The sequence below is a fragment of the Neomonachus schauinslandi genome, chromosome 1 (assembly GCF_002201575.2).
Source record: "Neomonachus schauinslandi chromosome 1, ASM220157v2, whole genome shotgun sequence".
Lineage (NCBI taxonomy): Eukaryota > Metazoa > Chordata > Mammalia > Carnivora > Phocidae > Neomonachus > Neomonachus schauinslandi.
In genome coordinates, this window is record NC_058403.1 from 212699394 (window position 1) to 212703962 (window position 4569).

At 55.4% G+C, this 4569-nt stretch overlaps 1 long non-coding RNA gene across 1 annotated transcript; it reads right to left on the bottom strand.

Moving 5' to 3' along the window:
* Positions 1 to 2483: 2483 nt before the first annotated feature.
* LOC123325991 lies at positions 2484 to 3219 on the bottom strand. The gene is made up of 3 exons (XR_006540806.1): positions 3119 to 3219; positions 2766 to 2835; positions 2484 to 2577 (listed from the first exon to the last, which is right to left on the bottom strand). It is a non-coding gene; the product is annotated as an uncharacterized LOC123325991 (long non-coding RNA).
* Positions 3220 to 4569: the final 1350 nt, after the last annotated feature.

Here is a 4569-nt window from a genome sequence, read left to right on the forward strand (position 1 = left end):
CGCCCACTCCTCCCGGGAGAAGTCCACGGCCACATCCTCCAAGGTCACCAACTCCTAAAACATCACATCGGTTCTGCTCAGGCACGCCCCCGCCCCTATCCGCGGTCACAGGAGGAGCGCAGAGGGAGGTGGTCCACGTGGAGCGAGTGCGCAGCCCAGAGGTCAGACTGCCAGTGCAGGGCGGCCGAGGGGCACATGCGGCCCATTTGCTGCTGTTGTTAAGATTGATTGATTGACTGATTGATTGTCAGAGAGAGAGAGTGCGCACAAGCAGGGGGAGCGGCAGACAGAGGGAGAGGGAGAAGCAGGCTCCCGGCCGAGCAGGGAGCCCGACGCGGGGCTCGATCCCAGGACCCTGGGACCATGACCCGAGCTGAAGGAAGATGCTTCACCGACTGAGCCACCCAGGCGCCCCAATATTAAAAGTTTCTGTGTTTCTCCCATCCAGAAGAAAAACGTTAGCACCCAGGGCTGCCACAAAATTTTAGATAAAGTGGGGGCGCCTGGGTGGCTCGGTCGGTCAAGTGTCCAGCTCTCGATTTCGGCTCAGGTCATTATTCCAGGGTGCTGCGCTCCCCGTTTTGTGCGGAGTCTGCTGGAGATTGTCTCCCTCTCCCTCTGCTCCTCCCCTGTTCGCACTCTCGCCCTCTCTCAAATAAATAAATAAAGTATTTTTTTTAATTTTTAGATAAAGTAGGAAAAAACAGGCTTTTTTCCAGGCCAGCAGCTGCTGCTGCAACCTCCCCCAGACCCCCTCACATTCCTGCTGCCTTCTTCCCAGGGAGCTCTAGGGTTAACCCTGCAGCTGCTGAACTCACTGCAAGGCTTTGAGTAAATCTGCAATTAAATAAAAAGGAAAACAATTTTAATGGCTTTGAACTTTGTGACTATTACATATGGATGTACAATTAGAAATGAGTGTGAAATACCACTTCGTTATTTATTAAATAATATATTTATATTTAATATTTATAATAAATATTGTTTAAAATTATAATAAATATATATATATATAATTATATTATTATAATTCCATAATGGATCATCTCAATTAGGGAAGACTAGGGAAAAAGTCTCAGTGGGACACAAGTTCTTTGTTTTTTGCTGCCTGGTGAGCAGGTTAAAATGTAAGCTCTTTAAATACTAAAAACAAGCCTCCATGACTCATGATTTTTATGACTTACACCTATCGGAGAACAACATGAAGAGAGAGGAGATCCCCAGATGGAGAAATGCCGTTGGGGTTTTAAAGACTCAGGTCTGAGCCACTAAGGGGCTCGTGATCCCACGTGGCCTGGAGAGATGAGGACCCTCCAGCCTGACCGCCTCAGTCTGAGTGGCTCCATTTATGTGCACATGAAGACAGACGAGACAAGAACGGCCACGGCCCGGCCCTGTGGCATCTCAGCTTTGCCGCTGCCGAGGGACAAGCCGCTGGCTTTGTTTGGAACCCTGACCTCACGGGTTCCGGGCCCAGCACAGGCTCCAAGCTGAAACCTCACAATGTCCCCAAGGGCTGTGTCAGGCCTGAAGCAGGTGTGCCTGCAATGACCAGGACTTCGATGTGGGGGCCAGAGCAATTGAAGACCTCTCTCCAGGGGGCCCCAATAGGACAACATCACAGATACTGACTGGACATCTGGGTCACTCACAAATGACCCCAGGAAAGGGCTTGTTCTCCGAGGGACCACCTGAACCCGAGCTGTTGGTCACCTCTGTATTTCTGATGCAGACACTGATCACGTTCCCAAAGCTGTGAGTTAGGGGACAGGGACCCTGCCTACTGCTCTCCACAGATCTGCTGTCCCAGCCGATAGTGGCTTCTGCTCCCCACCTGTCTCCTGATGCTCATGCCCCAGAAGGTGGCTTCCCATTAAATGCAGCTGTCCTCAGGCTTAGGAAGGAAAGGACCCTGACACCTGCCACGACGCGGAGGGACCCCGAGGACACCGGGCTCAGTGAGAGGAGCCAGACCCAGAAGGACACATCCCGCAGGACCCCACTCCCAGGAGGTCCCCAGAGGGGTCCCGTCCACACAGACAGAGAGGAGAGTGTGGGAGCCGGGGCTGGGGCAGGGGTTGGGGAGTCCGTGCTTCACGGGGACAGAGTCTCCGTGTGGGGAGATGGAACGTTCTGGAGACGGAGGGTTGGGGTGGGGAGTCCGTGCTTCACGGGGACAGAGTCTCCGTGTGGGGAGATGGAACGTTCTGGAGACGGAGGGTTGGGGTGGGGAGTCCGTGCTTTGTGGGGACAGAGTCTCCGTGTGGGGAGATGGAACGTTCTGGAGATGGAGGGTGGGGGTGGGGAGTCCGTGCTTCACAGGGACAGAGTCTCCGTGTGGAGAGATGGAACGTTCTGGAGACAGAGGGTGGGGGCGGTCGCAGGACAGGGTGAGTGTGCTTCATGCCACGAGCTATGTACTGAAAGTGGCGAATTTCATGTTGTGTGTACTTGACCACAATTCTGAAAATTATTTTTAAATAAGGAGGATGGCGCAGCTCTTCCCGCCATGGGGGAGGTGCGGGGTCTTCAGGCCACAAGGACGCGCTCCCAGCCCAGGAAGGAAGCACCGCTCTCCTGTGGGGAAAGGTGTGCTAAATCCGGCGTATGCCTCTCCTTAGACATCCAAGAAGCAGGGGTACTCGGACCCAGATGCTCATGGGCAGTGGTCCCTCGGTTTCCACGTGGTGAGGAATGCAAGTCTGGTAGGGGCGCTTCCCCTGACACACCGGGCATCTTCAGGGCCGGAGGAAGTCCCCACTCACCTGGGGCCATGGGGGCAGGTAGCCAGCAGCCATTCTCTTCTCTTAGGAGCAGTTTCCAAGGCAGGCAGAGCTGCAGGAGGAGAAGAGACCGTGAAGCCCAGGCCCAGACCTGTCCCCAGTCCCCAAATCCTGGGCCCGGAGACCTCTGCAACCAATCCAGGTGTCCCCCAAACTGTGGTCAACAGAAGCCAGGACAGAGGCCATGGGCCTTAACGGCTCCTTAACCCAGGCTCCGACGGAGAGACTGAAGGTCTCGGAAGCTTATGGAATGCACCCACTCCATTGCAAAGCAGGGCTGGGGCCACTGAAACAGATGACCACATGCTGGGAGGCTTAAGACCACAGAGACTCACTCTCTCACATCCTGGAGGTCAGAAGTCAGATCAAGGTCTCAGGGCTGCGCCCCCTCCAGCGGCTTCAGAAGAGGGTCCTTCCTGCCTCTTCCAGGTTCTGGGCACTCCAGCTGGCCCTGGGCTCGTGGCCACGTCCCTCCAGTCTCTGCCTCCATGGTCACGTGGCTGTCTCCCGAATCTGTGTCTCTCTTCTTATGAGGACACCAAGTCGTTGGGTTAGGCCCGCCTACTCCAATATGACCTCGCCTTCACTAACACCATCTGCAAAGATCCTATTTCCAAATAAGCTCACATTCTAAGGTGCCGGGTGGACGTGAATTTTGCGGGGAACACCATTCAACCTAGTAGGACCACCCAGGCTCAAACTCTGGAAGGCTCAGTTCAGAGCCCACAGGCGCCCCCACCCCGGGCGTGTCTCAGATTCACGTCTGCCTTCCCACAGCCCAGCTGGCTCCCTGGACTCGCTCCCTGACCCAACTTTAGTTGGGCCACTCTGAACCCTCCTTTCAACCAGGCCTTGACCTCTGAGCTTCTCAGTTTAGTTCTGCATTACCCAGTTTTAGCAAGAGCCCCTGCCCTGTGTCTGATCCCCTGGAGAGCTGACCAGTACCCCCTTCCCACAGCCATGTGGCGTGGGGATCACCCAGCCTGCCTGCAGCAGCAGCCCCATCAGCTCTGTTTAGCCAGAGCCCCCCTGATGCGTCCTCTTGGCAAGTGCCTGTCCACTGACCCCCTCCTGCTCCCTTGCCACATACCCTGGCTTGTCCACGCTGCATCAGGGATGGAGCCCAGGTCCACCGGGAGGTCTCTCCCCCCTGCCACAGGGCCTGAGCAGACTGTTTCCAGCACGCCAACGAGTGTCTGGCTCTGGCCCTCAGTGATGGCATCCTGAAGCAGTCCCCACTCTGTCCCCACTCACCACAGGTGAGCCACCTGCCCCCTCTGGGTGTGTCATCCATGTGTAAACTCTAAACTCTCACGCAGACTCACGAGGAATGAATGGACACTTGTGATGGGCTTGATCTGGATTCCTGGATGAAAACTTCAAAAAAATCACTCCCCCCCCCCCCATTAACGGACCATCACCACAGGAACACCCCAGTAACCATCCCTGCAGACAAGACCCACCGATGCACACACTTCGTTACTGGGGAGATTCCAAGGAGAGGCGGGACATTGGTCATGCCTCCAGAATATGTTAATTAGCACCCTGGTTTTAACACATCTGTAAATCCTTCCATGTTTCTCGTCCAGGAGGTGGAGCTCCGCCTCCCCAGACCCCTGCTTTCCATGTGGGTTGACTCGGTGACTTGCTTCCAGCAAACACTGCAGATCAAGGGAGACACGGCAACCTTACTACTGGAGAAACCTGTCAGACCCCACCCGAGCCGGGTGATCGAGGCTGGAGTCACCGGCGACATGGACTGGACAGCAGATATGCCCTGATATGA